Below are 15195 nucleotides of genomic sequence, written 5' to 3'. Positions count from 1 at the left end.
AGGTAAGATTCAGGTATACCCTAGGTCAACTACTGTTAAACAATTACAGGAATTACTGGGATTGTTAAGATGCTGGAGGGTGTTTATTCCCCAGTTAGCTCAAATAGTGAGGCCTCTGTACAAGCTAGTAAAAAAGAGAGCACAATGGGATTGGACTTCTGAGTGTCAAGCTGCTTTTGGTTCTGCAAAAGCAGCAGTAGGGGCTGTGCAAGCACTGGACATTCTAAATCCAGTACTACCCTGTGAATTGAACATAAATATTTCCCAGGAGGGCTATGCTTGCAGGTTATGACAACAACAGGGGAAAGCTTGCCTCCCTGTAGGATTTTGGTCCCAGACATGAAAAGGACCAGAGGCCCAATATAGCCCCATAAGTAAATGCTGTATATCAAGCATTGCTAGCCACAGAACTGGTCGTCAGACAGGCTGCTGTGACAGTGAAGACTTCATTGCCAGTTGCTGGATGAATTCATGACATCTCCATGCAACCCTGCAATTCCACTACTCAGACAACTATGGTGGCCAAGTAGCATGCCTCGTTACAATGCAGTAAGTTATCCACAAGTCCCCCAAGCCATGAACTACAGCAGTTATTGGGACCCATCATATTTGTGGACCCAGATGATGTGTCCATTGAACCCATGGTATTGACTCCCTCACCCATTAAGGAAGGTAGGCTACCGGTGACAGAAGAGGTTTGGTATACTGATGGCTTCTGTCAGGGGCACCCTCCTCAATGGAAAGCCATCGCATACAAACTGTCAACTAATATCATCTGGATGGATGATGGCACCAGGCAAAGCAGCCAATGGGCTGAACTGTAAGCAGTATGGATGGTTAGAGCCAAAGAGAAAGGCCCGGTTACCATCTGTACTGACAGTTCTGCAGTTTTTAAGGGTCTCATGTTGTGGCTGCCACAATGGAAAAACAGGACTGGTTGATCATTATTAAGCCCCTGTGTAGTCAGGACATGTGGCAAGATATATTTGCGAACAGCCAACATAAATCAGTGACTGTGTACCATGTGTCTGGGCACAACCCATTGGGCAGCCCAGGCAATGATGAGGCCAACTCCCTGGCCTGTGTGAGATGGCTGGAAGAAGCCCCCACCAAAGATGTGGCTGCCTGGTTAAACAAGAAAGTGAAACATAGACAAAAGACATTATGGGAAGTGGCCAAAGCCTGGGAGCTTCTGATCCAGTATGGTAACATTGTGATTGCCTGTCAGAACAGTCCTGTCTGAGCAGAACAACATCCACATAAACTTTCTCAAGAGATGGGACAGATACGCAGGAGAGATGCACCCCTGAATTGTTGGCAAATACACTATATAGGGCCACTCACCTTATCAGAAGGATCTTGTTATGCATTAACCTGTGCAGACATCTGTACAGGTATTATGCAAGCTTACTTCAGCAAATGGGACACCTGGAGAACAACAGAGGACCGGTACAGCTCATGGCTGCCAATGGGACCCCTGAAGTCATTGAGAGTGATCAAGGCACTCATTTCAGTGGGCAACAGGTAAAACAATGGGCCGATGACCATAACATCACTTGCAAGTTTCATCTTCCCTCTAAACCAAATGCGGGAAGGCTTCATAGAAAGATGTAACAGAATTCTTAAGGAAGCCTTGAACACAGAACAGCACACTCTTCAGGGGTGGACAGTGAGGTTAGCAGAAGACCTACAGACATTGAATGAGAGGCCCAGATCCAGATGCCCCTCCCCACTGGACATTTGAATGCAGCCTTGGACAGCAGTTATAAGACTGCTCATTAAGAATTTAGAGACGTCATTAAGACCTCAGTGGAGAAGTAAAAAGAACTTGTTGTTGCCAGCCCTCAGGATACAGTACCTGGAGTGAGTGCACTCCATTGTACTCCATTTGACCCTGGGAAATTCAAATCAAATCATGCTGGGGCTCCCTGTTCTCTCCCTGGGGTGAAGGTATAGAAAGGGGTTAGAGATCTTTCCATAAGTAACAGGATGATGGGAAAATACTGTGAGGTGTCACAACCCCACAGACCAGATTATATAGAGAGGGACTATTATTATTTCCCTTTGGAGTTTTCAGGTTCCCCATCTCTCCCTCTCTGTCATAGATAAAATAGCCCCCGGACATTGTAGGGGTTGGTGTGCTAAACCAGGGAAGCCTTCCTCTTAGTGTAACTATACTGTCTCAAGATAAAACTGTCACTTGTGTGTTACCTGATAAACATGATTTACCGTTTTTAGCACTTGTTAAACCTCTCTTATCATCTCTAGTATGACCATGGGGAACACCTATCTTCAATGGGCTGCAACAGTGGCCGGAGTAATAGATCAGCCTGCTGGGTCTGCTCGGAATTCCTGCTACCTGCCACGTCGGGTCTGCCATGGACAATGCAATCTGCAAATCAGACTGAATGGATGTGGCTGTGAGCACGGAAAAACCAGAAAATGACTAATCTCACCCAGCACATGACAGGCTATGATGAGACTAAGAAGGAAATATTTGTATTAGGTAAAGAATAGCTTAACCAAACCCATCTTATCCTGGGGTATTCAGTGAGAAATGGGGTGGGCTGGCTGACTGCAGTGTGGATACAATTCAAAGCACCAGCCCCATTCTGCACAAAGAGATTGAAGAGATAATGAAACTGTGAGAAATGGGATGGATCCCCAAAGAATTTTGTGTGAATACTACCACCCTTACAAACACTGAACAAGGGGGATGGCAAAGTCATTCCATACAAGCAGGAGCATATCCTGTGCCTTGGGTACCCTTTGGACTTGTGGAACATATGGATGGCCATACCTCCCACACAATTGGATTGGAAGATGTATATGGGGGTGGCCCCATGTTCCTGGGAGAGTGCTCATGACACTTCCCCATTTGCCTAGCAACGGGGAAGCTTTTTCTGCAAGGTATCAAGTTAGATTTACTTCCTGGTGGTTTTATCCCCTTGCAATTTTTTCTCTCGATCTATGTAATATTATGACTGAAAAGGTGGTGGAAGCCCTAGCCAACCACACTGCCAATGCCCTGAATGCTAGTTCTCGTCTATCCATTTGTTAAATGATGAAGTTTCCCAAATTAGAAAGGTAGTGTTGCAAAACAGGATGGCTCTAGACATGCTTACTGCTGCCTAAGGGGACACCTGTGCCATTATTAAGGCAGAATGTTGTGTGTATATTCCTGATTTTTCTTACAGTGTCTCCCTTGCTCTGAAAACAATGCATACTGAAATAAAGGCTATTGATGCTGTTGACTATGACCCTTTTTCAGACTGGTTTTTGTCACTCAACTCATTCTGGAAAAAAGTCATAATAGGAATAGTGGTAGTGATAGGAGTGCTGTTGTTTGGTACTTGTGGACTGTACTTCATTTGTGGTATTTGGATGCAATGCACAATTAACTATTCCATCTAGGGGACATGTGGAAGATTAATGTAATGCAAAGACTATGAGGGTGGAATAGTCATATGTAGGGGTGGAATGTAGGGTAAATGCTGGACATAGCCCTATTCCCCCTCCATGTATACCAGAGCTCCCCCTGGCCAAGGTAGTTACCCAAGGAAAAGGCACATCCCCTTTAAGATGAATGGAAAACTGGAGGAAGCAGGGACCTTAAGTAAATGAATTAGCACACTGGCGCTAAAGCACTCTGGCAGCAGGGGAGTAGTGAGTAGATTAAGTTATCTACTCAGTCTGATCTCCCTTGGGTTCTGAGTTATGTGAGCTGGGTGAGGGTCTATGTGTAAGCTCACAAATGATATACGCCGCTATATTGATCTACTTGCTATACAACTGTTATATGTACTCTGTGGTGCCATGGCTATCCAGCTGACCAGCCACCATCAGTAACTCTTGTTAAGTCTCATAAACCAGTGTCTGTACTCACTGGGTCACTGGTGAGTTCTTTGGAATAGGCAAACACTATGAGATTGCCCTCTCAGATTTGGGGTTCCAACAATACACGTATAAATATATTTGATTCCACTAATTCTATTTGTCAATAATCACACTCAAAATTCTTTTCAAGATCCATTCTCATGTCTGGTATGTTTCTTTCCCTGCTTACCCTCTGCCTTTTCCTTTCCATTTAGTTGCAGGTGTGTTGAGACTATGAGGCTTTGGTGGGAGAGTCACACTGTTAGTCTTCTTTTTCCTCTGAGTCATTTTTATCTAATTGAAAGGATTTACTGGATACTACCTTAATCCATTCAGAGGTTTTTAAACAGTGTAATAGCCATACCCTTGATTTGATTCTTGCTGCTAATTTGAATTTTAAACTTTTGTCATTCACAGCCTTTCTCAATTTTGTCTTTTATTTGATTCGAAGAAGCGATTGTTTTCACTATATGTACAAGTTTCTGAAATTGTGGGCCCTCCCTATTTTCTTTCATTCCTTCTTGAAACGTGGCCAATTCTTTTCTCTGCTCTTTTCTTTTTTTTCTAATACCTTGTTGAAACAGCTACTAGCAACCAATACATACTAATAACATTCTGTTTTTCTACTTCTTCCCTATTGTTAAAATTTCACTAAGTGCATGATTGGTGTATTAGTCTGTTTCTGTTGCTTATAACAAAATACTTGGAACTGGATAATTTATAAAGAAAACAAAATTTATTGCTCACAGTTTCAGAGGCTAGGAAGCCCAAAGTCCAGGTATTGGAAAAATTCAAAAATTAAAGTTCTGACTAGCTTATGAAATGCCTCTGTAACTAAATGTGCTTATCTACCAGGGCCCCCAGAATTCAGCCCAGTTAATAATCAACTGCCTGCATTCCTGCTTCTGTAATCTTGCCTGCCTGCTTGCCCAAGTCACGTGAGTGTGAAGAAGCTGAAATGAGCAGCTGCTTGCCTAAGATATATGCTTAAACCTAAAACTTATAGAGCCCACCTAACTTGCCTATAAAAAGCCCTGCAAACTTGTGTTCAGGACCCCAGGACTTCAGAAAGCAAATTCACCTGGGTCCTGCTAGAATAATAAACTTTCTGACTCTCCACCCCCCCCCACACCGAGTATCTGGAGTTTTCTTGCCAAGTTTGTTCCACAAAACAGGGAGCACGTCTGATGAGAGCTTCTGATCCCTTGCAGAGGAGAAGGGATCTGGGAAAGTGATAGCTGGCCTCAACCCACACCATCCTCTTACCAGGTTCTTGACTCTGCCTCAGGAAAGAATTCAAGAGCAGAGTCACAATAGAAAGTGAGAGCATGTTTAATGTAACAAATAAGAGATACAGATTTCACAGAGAGAGTGCAGCCTAGCTCCAGAGACTGAGCAGGACCCGCACCAAGTTTAATACAAAAGTAAGAAATATATCCTTAAAGTTTAGCACAAAGTGCTCACTCAAGAGAGTGAGCAGCCACTTACCAAAAGTAAGTTTGATACAAAAGAAAGCATACACACCTCAGCCTGCAAAGTGTGGGTTGTCCCCAGAAAAGTGAGCAACAACCCCACCTTCTGCCAGGACTCTACTTTCATAGTTTCACTGTCTAATACACATTCATGCTACCTAATGAATATAAACGCCACTTTACTAAGCATGCTGGGCTATTAGGGTTATATAACCCTTCTCTACCGAGCATGCCCAGCCACTGGATTTGCGTAAGTTAGCCCCCTGAGGTCACAATTTTCTGTGTGTTGGTGCTGAAAATAGGTCCAACCAGCAACAGTAACTCACCTCTAGGGGAGGGCTTAGAAGAGGAGTCTGAGACCTTGGGGAGCGACTTGAAACCCAGAGGTGCATCCTGAAACCCAAACCCAGGGAAACTGAGCACCTCCTATCTCAGTTTGTCTGGTGGTGATTTTGGAGACAGAGGGTATCACATTGCCAAATGGCAGAGCAGAGAGAGAGACTCTCATGTGCTCTCCTTTTAAATTCCTCAGAAACTTCCCCCAGACCACCATTATTAATCCACTTACCAGGGCACAGTCCTATAATCTAATCACATCTTCAAGGCCCCACTTTTCAATTACCATAATAGGATTTCCCACCCTCTTAACACTGTCACAGTAGGAACTAAGTTTTAGGGGGACATCATCCACAGCAATTGGCCTTCCATGTTATTGTAGACATCAGTTCTACCAAATGTTTTGCCAGTGTACAATATGAAAAGCTACCCTTTTAATCTTCAAAATAGTTTCCTCCCCTACTCCCTCACCTGATCTCTAAGCTAATGGCACATACTTTAGATTATGTTTTTGTGATGTCATCTCACTTCCAGGTATACACTTCTGTATCAGTTAAATTAATATAATATAAATTATGTTGTGGGATGGAGCTATCTCAAAGACCTCAGTGGCTTAAAATAACAAATACTTGTTTATTAATAATACTTATATATCCATCATGGTTTTGCCAGGAGCTTTTATTGGATCATCTTGCTCTAATAACATGCTGAATAACGGCTAGAAATTTGCCATTGCAGAGTAAAAATGTCTCACATAAATAAATACTCTGGTTTTAAATAGACAAATGTCACTTCTGCTCACAATTATTGGCCAAAAATAGTAATATGATGCCATTCAGTCACAAAAGGGTCATGAAATTCAGACTTCCCTGTGCCTGTGAGGAGAAAAGAGCCAACTATTAAGCAGAGCAATAACTACCAGAGTCAATCACTAGGGATTGAGCCTGAGTAGAAAAACTCCCACAGTGCCCTCTCCCACTTCCTAGTGCACTTGCAGTAGAGACCCAATGACCCTCAACATCTGAGCATGCTCAGCAGGTGTTATAGTATCTACTAGTGCAGCCACATGTATGTAATTCCAATATTTTGCCACCTCCTAACTGCTTGGAAATGTAGGACCTGGCGACCATTAAAGTTTCATAGACACAAAATGTGTTTGAGGAAGTTTTTGAAGAAAAATGTATCTTTTAATGTTAACCACTAACATTTATACCATTAATAATGACCACTTATTGAACATTTGTTATGTTCCAGAAAGGGCGCTAAGCAGTTTTCATGTATTTTCTTATGTAATCATCCAAATAACCAATTAAGAGGTCTTATTATTATTGTTAGGCACATTTTAGATATTAAAAAATGGAGTCTCAGTGAGGGAGATCCAATGACTTGCCTAAGGTAGCACAGACAGCAAGTGCAAGGTCTTGGATTCAAATTCAGATCCATCTGGGTCCAACTACCTAGTTGTCAAACATTGCATGAAACCACCTCCTATTTCCAGTATTTAATTTATCATTATTAGATTTTTGTTCTCAGCACCTTCTATTTTAACACAATAATATATTATCAAAATCCATTTTTCCACTTGATATCAAAAGCAATATCTCTGAGTTATGTGATAAGCATAAAGAAATACCTTGTTGAACTAATGCCAGTAAAGACTGAATCCCCAAATCCTGGGATGTTTAATTATTGTGTCCAGATGCTGGGATGACAAGTTTTATTTACATTTCCCTCATTTGTTTCAATGTTTCGTCTGGTTCCTTTTTGCTCAGCAACTGTCCTTGGGGACATTTCTGCTTAATGGAACAAGATCAATAAGCAGAACGGTTTTATTAGCCTCAACAAATGGCAGAGTAACTGTCCTGATGGCCACATTTTTGTAGATATATTATCAGAACTTTGGTGCTCTGCATTTTATAATAGGCATTTGTCAGGAAAAGCAGATTGAATGATGAAAAGAGAGTCCCACTGAAATCCTCAAATACCTTGGACCCAGCTATGCTTGAAGTCAGATATCTCTCCTTTTCTTCCTTATAAAATCTTTTATTTTTTATCTTAATGTAGTTCTGGTATAGTTATATAGTTAGTTATAACATTATATTATTGACTTAATTCATTATGGTTAAAGGCCATTAGTTACACTTTTTACTCTTCATTTAATTTCACTTGAATAAATAGCTTCTTCTGCCCGAAACCTAAATGAAGAAGAGGTACTCTACAGCACAGATTAATTCTCAATCCTAGGTTATAAAGCCTATGTTTGCATTTCTTTTGAAATTTGGCAATATTACTTAACCTTCCACAAAATGATGTTCATTTCAAAATTACTTACACACTTCCTCTATCTTCAAAGCTAGCAGCACAGCCCCTTCAAAGCTCTGTCTTTTCTGTCACAGTACCTTGTCCTCTGTAGCAGTAGCTTAGTCTGCCTCCCTCTTTAAGGTTACTCGTGACTGCATTTAGAACCTACCCAGATAATTCGGGATGATCTTCCCATCTCAAGACCCTTAATTTAATCACACTTTTTTTGGTATATAAGGTAATATTTACCCTTTTGCCATATAAAGTAATAATCACAGTTTCCAGAAACTAGGAAGTAGCTGTCTTTGAGACCATGTTTAGCCTACATGGAGCCTTACAGACACTGTTTCTGTGTTTGTTATAAACCCTACTTTGCAAACAGTGTCTCCTCATATACATTCCTATGTATTAGAAATGCAGTTTTGAATTTTATCTTGGAAAAATATTTCTCTACAAAAAGAAGTCAACTTTTTGATATGTTTTATATAAATTTTTATCAGTCTGAATTTTTGTCCTGAATTCCAGGAAGATTATAGTCTAATCTGTTGCCTAATAATGGAAGTATACTAATATTATGGGCCATATATTTACTTCCTCTTCCTTTGTGGTTTTGATTTTCAAATTGTAATATTTTGTTAACCACAATTACATGTATGAGTTTGTGTGTATGTATTAGTGTAAGTCATTTGTCTTTTTTTTTTTTTTAACAGAAGCAGGTTACCAGGCAATATGTTAGGGATACAAGTTGCATACAGGCCAGAAAACAAGGTATATGTGGAAACAATGTGAAATGAAACATGTCCTAAACATTGATATAAGCAATGCTTTCTTATGGTGAAGTAAGAATTCCTGCAAGAGGTGGCATTTAAGTTGGATTTTTCAGGTAAAATATATGAATAAATGAAGGAAAAGTAGGGACACTAATGACTTTCATGTTGAGGGGAACATTTAGTTATTATTTAATAAAGATTCTTTGAGCTTTTAGTATATAACAGGCACCATTCCAGGCACTGGGTATACCAGCATGAACAAGAGAGATAAAGCCTTATTATTATGGTATTTGAATTAAGGAAAGAGGAGATAGACAATAAACATAAACAAATCAATGTATAGTCACATTAAGATAACAAAAATTATGATAAAGATTGTCATATTCCAGGAACATAGCTGTATTCTGTACAGGTAGAATAGTAGTTCCCAAGCAGGGGTGAGCTTGTCTCCCAAGTATTGCATAAAAACATCCTTGATTGCCAAATATGCAGAGGTGCTATGGGCATCTAGTGAGTTGAGGCCCGCGAGTCTGCCATGCGTCCTATAATGAACAGGACAGACTCCCAAGACAAAGAACTGTCTGGCCCTATATATGAGTAGTGTTGAGAAATTCTGGGCTAGAGCTTAGAGGATGTAAGTGAAATTGGTAGAAATTGAAGTCACTGATGTTGGCAGATGCCAGCTCATAAGAACCTGTTGGCACTGGTAACAATTTGGATTTTGTATTAGTCCATTTTGTGTTGCTATAACAGAATACTTGAGGCTGGGTAATTTATAAAGAACACAGGTTTATTTGGCTTATGATTCTGGGACAGCTGCATCTGGTGCAGGCCTCAGGCTGCTTCTACTCATGGCTGAAAGCGGCAGGCAGTCGGCGGTACAAGCAGATCACATGGCAAGAGGAAGCAAGAGAGAGAGAAGGGAGATGCCAGGGTCTTTTAAACAACCAGTTCTCATGGGAGCTAATAGAGCAAGATCTCACTCAGACCCCCTTCCCCAGGGGAGAGCATTAATCCATTCATTAGGGATCCACCCCCATGACTCAAACAGCTCCCAACACTCCCACACAATGGGGATCAGATTTCCACATGAGTTTTGGCAGTGACAACACATCCAGACTCTATCAGATTTCAATCTACATGTGATGAGAAGCCACTGAAAAGCTTCAATCAGAGAAGCCAAATGATCTGATTTACATTTAAAATATTAGTTTAGCTGTTGGGTTTAGAGTGAACTATAGTTGATTCCACAAAAATTAGAAAAAAACAATATGAAGGCTATTAAAATAATCCATGTGAGCTAATCATGACCACAGTTCTTTTAAAATATGCCCTCAAATTCTTTGATATTCCTCCTTCCAAGAGGTGGAACTTAATTCCCCTTCCCTTGAGTGTGGGCCAGATTTACTAACTTGGGTCTTATGAATAGAACTTTTTGGAAACGACAGTGTGGCTTCTGAATTCAAGTCATAAAAAGCACGTGTCTTCATCTTTTCTTTTTTTTTCCTTTTTGTCTTTTTTCATGACCGGCAACGGATCGCAACCCTCACTGTCACGCCCGTATTGGACCAGGACCGGCAACGGGATCGCAACCCTAGGCGCTGCACCCGCACCTCGCTCAGCCAGTGAGCGCCGGTCTGTATGTGGGATCCGAAACCTCGGCGGGAGCCGGGGCACTGTAGCAGTGCGCCACCTGGCTGGCCCTTTTTTTTTTTTTTCTTCTCTTCTTAATCTCTGGGGAAAAACAGATGATGTGTTGTAAGGACACTCAAGACCTATGGGGAATTCCTTGTGATGAGGACTGGAGACCTCTATCCAACATCATGTAAGGGACTAGGACTTCTGTTAAAAGCCATGTGTGTAAGCCATCCTGGAATCAAGTGCTCAGCCCCAGTCAAGCCTTCAGATGACTGCCACCCTGACTGAAGCCTTGATGGCAACCTCAGGTGACCCTGAGCCAGACCACACAGCTAGGCCACTCCCGGATTTCTGACTCCCAAATCTGGGAGGTAATAAATGTTTATTAGTGTTTTAGGGTATTTTGCTATGCTTCAATAGATACCCAATATTGGCAAGCAACCAGACCAGCTGAGGTGCTTGCTGAGGGCAAAGAGAATATGGAACTGGATAGTGTAGAAAGAGAAATACCAGCTACAACAATGTAACCAAATACAGATGGGGAGACAAGAGTATTTCTTCCTCAGTTTCATGTTTATGTATATACAAAACAAATATTCTTGTTTTCTTTCTTTCTGCCATTTTGCTACCATATAATGTAAGACGTGTTGATAGTAATTAACTTTATATTCAAGATTTAAGTTACAGAAGTGTGAATAGCTGGGAGAAGAATGAACATCATCCAAAGACAAAAAGTAGACTTTACATCTTTTGAGAGGTGAAGGGTTAGTTTGTTTTCATTGGTAGGTGGGGTAGCTGTCTCATGTTAGGTAGAAACACAATCTTGTTATTGTCTTTATTTGGAGGCTAGTATAGGTATATTTTCATGAGCTGTGTATGAGTGCCAATTGGCAAGATGTGTGCTATGGTGGAACTTGTCTAGGCTGAATGAGGCTTCCTAGAATTCTCTTCCCGATGTCTCTGCTTTGGGTAAGCCCCAAGAGACATTTTATTAGTGTGAGATTTGGAAGTAAAGTCACAGTGTTTTTACACACAGTAGCTTGAGGAAGATGCTTTTGCAGCTCACACACATTGATTATCTGTTGAATTGCCTTGTTCGTTCAGGGCAGTAATGAGACCTGCAACTGCTTGACCTTCCCTAGATTTTCCTTCAACTTCTCTGGACTGAAGGCCAGGTATCTATTACTTATGTGATAAAGGGCACCAGTTCTCCTGCAGGACACCCAAACCATGGGAGGCTGTGGAGACAGATACGGGTTCCAGTTCATTCTTGTGGGTTTCCCCATGCTCTCCCACTTTACATCCATGTTCCCTTCCTGCCTACTGCCTGTGCTGCAGATTCAAGGTCCTGCAGTAAATGCAAAGACAACAGCTTAAGAGAGACTGTTTAACCAGCTCCCTCAATTCAGTAAGGTCAGATCCCTGCTATAGATCACACGTGTGCATGCACATGCACACACACACTCTCACATCCTAGTGGATCACCTTTGACTGAATTCGGACTATGAAGTTAGTGGAAAGGTCATCAGAAGTGGTTGGATTTGCAATACAGTTTGAAGGTAGAACCAATCGTACTTTCTGGGCGTTTTAATATGGGATTGAAACAGAAAAAAGAATCAAGAATAACCTTTAGATTCTGGATCTAAACTACGAGGTGAAATTAGGAAGACTGGGGAGTAGGGAGAGGGGGTGAAGCAAAAGTTTTGCTTTAATCACTTTTTTTATATTTGAGAAGTTTAGACATCCAAGTGTAAGCATGAAGCAGGTAAATGGATATAAAAATGTAGCTCAGGAAATAAGTCTAAGTTGGAGATAAAAAACTAGAAGTCATAAGCCTGTACATGATATTTAAACAACAGAACTGGATTTGATTCCCTGGGGAAGACAGTGCAGATGGAGAATAGAAGAGAGATAGGGACAGAGCCCTCCAACATTTAGAGGTAAATCAGAAGAAGTGCCTGGTGGCGCACTCGGTAGAATGCAGTGCTGGGGAGCGTGGCAGCGCTCCCTCCGAGGGTTCGGATCCCATATAGAGACCGGTCGGCTCACTGGTTGAGCGCGGTGCAGGTGCGACACTGAGGGTTGCTATCCCATTACTGGTCATGAAAAAAGACAAAAAGAAAAAAAAAAAAGAAATGGCACCAGCAAAGGAGACCAGAGGGGAACAGTCAGTAAGACAGAAGTAAAACAAGGTAAGTGTGTCATAAAAATAGAGAATGTTTCAACAAGGAGTGAAAAACATGCCCCAGAGTTGCTGATGCTGCTGGAAGGAAGGGGAGTCCTCAAACTCTAGACATTCTGGATAAGATCACGGCTCCTTCCCCTCCATAATGCTACTGGCTGGAGTCAAGAGTGGATCTAGAACCCTGCCTGTTCCTCAGCTCCTCTTCCTTCCAGCGCCATCTGTGACTGCTACTGCTAATCTCATCATGCTATTTATTCTTTTGGCTCACTTGAACACTAACCTTTAGAAGCCCAGAATCCCCAGGTCATCCCCTGAAATCTCATCTCATTATGGTTCATTACCTCCCTCCACCCCTATCAAACTCAAACATCTACTCTTTCCTCTCACAAACTCCTGAAACGTTCTCGCCATGCCCTCCAGCATTCATAATCAATCTCCAGAAACATTGCTTATGTTTTCATCGTCCTCTCTAAATACAACAGAAGTTGGCTGGCACTCCCCTGAGGTTCCTGCTTCCTCCTTAGCCGTCTCAGGTGGTAGCATTTTCTCTCTCACATTCCCCAGACCATAGTGTATGTCGGTTGTTTTACCACTTCCAAACTGGAATTATGCCCTGTGAATAGCGTGTTATCACACCACCCCGCCTTGTAGTCATTTACTGACACCTACCCCTAGAGCACCTCATTCACTGTTTAAATGTTGGCTCCTTAAATACTGACTCTTTCTAGCACTTCTCCTATCATAGTTCATGAAGATGTCAATTTCCATGAAGATAATCCTCCCACTATCCTAGAATGTTAGTTATTAGATTACCTCTCCTCCAATAATCTTGTGTCCCCCCAATATCCCATTTACCCATTCTTGCGGTTATATCTTATATCTTATCATTACCAGTAACTTCAAATTCTCCATTAACTCAATTTCAGCCACCTGCTAGCTCCAGTTTATCCCCCAAAACACCCCACAGCCTACTATCTTTTAATTTCCAGGACTTACAACCCATTGATCTTACAGCCTTTTCATTACCCTTAACCCCTTCATGACCTCATTTACCTCTTACCCAATTGAAATTCTATAGTTCACCACTACAAACCATCTCTTTCATACAAGATCAAATTCTCACGTTTCTGGCACCTCTGTATTTATCATGCTTTCCTGGCAAAATGCCAGCCTTGTTTGTATTCTACCTATTTTGTGTCTGTACCCTAGTAACTGAACATGACTGGAGAAACTCAAACTTTTTTTTTTTTTTTTACAATTACTAACCTCAAAGAAGCCCCTAATGTGGCTCTGCAATCCTAATATATTTTCTGGGTTGTTTAATTCTCCTACTCTAGATGACAATTTTATGCTGTCATCTTAAGCCTCCAACATCTTCATTCTCCTAAATCTTCACTCTCCTAAATCTCAGTGGATGCCCTTGCTTCCTATTTTACTGAGAAAGTGGAAGAGAAAAAAAAATCCTAAGTTTCTCACCCTCAAAAGTAACCACATACTTTCATTTGTGCCCATTAACAAATGAGTTCCTGCCTACTAGTGTGGATGAGCTGAACTTCCTTCTACTTAAGACCAATCCTTCCACTTGTACGCTAGGTCTCATTCCCCGTCACTTGCTGCAGGGCATATTTATGGTAATTCCCTTCTCTCATGCATCATCAGTTTTCCCCTATTTGATCAAAGTCTCAGTTTACAAACAGGCTGTTATTTCTCCTATCTGAAATAAATCTTTTTTGGACCCTTGTCTCTCTTCTAGCTACTACCTCATTTCTCTGCTTCCCTTTACAGCAAACATTTTAAAATATTTGCCTATATTTGCTATCTCTAATTCCTCTTCTCTCAAAATCTCTTGAACTCACTCCATTTAGGCTTTCACCTCTCACTTATCCATTGAACCTACTCTTGTTAAAGTTACTATTGACCTTCTTGATGCCGTGTCCAATGGTTAATTTGTAGTCCATACCTTTCTGAATCTATCAGCTACCTTTCACATAGTTTTCTTTTTCAATGCTGCTCATTCTTGGCCTCTAGCATTTCACACTGTTTGTTTTTGGCCTGGCTCACTTGGTTACTCCTTCTTAGTATTTTTGTTTGTTTTTTGCTTACTGGCTCTTTCTCATTGTCCTGACTTCCAAACTTTGGAATGACGTAGGTGCTTTTGCTTTTTATGTTAACCTAAGTACACAGTGTCATGAGAATTCCAGCAGTGTCTGGTTTCCATGAATGAGCCTGAGGATGAATATTTTCTAAATAGCTTTTTAAATGCATTATGTAAACATCTGTACTTGTTGGATAGATAACCTGCTCATCTCAAAGTACCCAATATACTGAAATCTTTTTTCCCTTCTCCTATCTACTTCAGCAATACTTTAAATTGCTTATTAGAGCAGTTATGCATTCAGAATATTAATGTGGACTAGAATATTCATCTATTAAATTACAATGGCATGTTAAAATTGAAAAATTTGGCATCATGTTTATTTTGGAGCTTGGGCCACTAATAAAAGAAACACAAAGGCAAGGCGATTTTCAGATCAGTGTAACAGGATAACTAATGAAAAAGAATAAGAATCTCTATCTTGGACTGCTTTCCATTTCAAAGTTGATGAGGACACTGTTC

Source organism: Galeopterus variegatus, unplaced genomic scaffold (genome assembly GCF_000696425.1).
Source record: "Galeopterus variegatus unplaced genomic scaffold, G_variegatus-3.0.2 Scaffold3577, whole genome shotgun sequence".
NCBI classification, from domain to species: Eukaryota; Metazoa; Chordata; class Mammalia; order Dermoptera; family Cynocephalidae; genus Galeopterus; species Galeopterus variegatus.
This window is presented reverse-complemented; position numbering follows the sequence as displayed.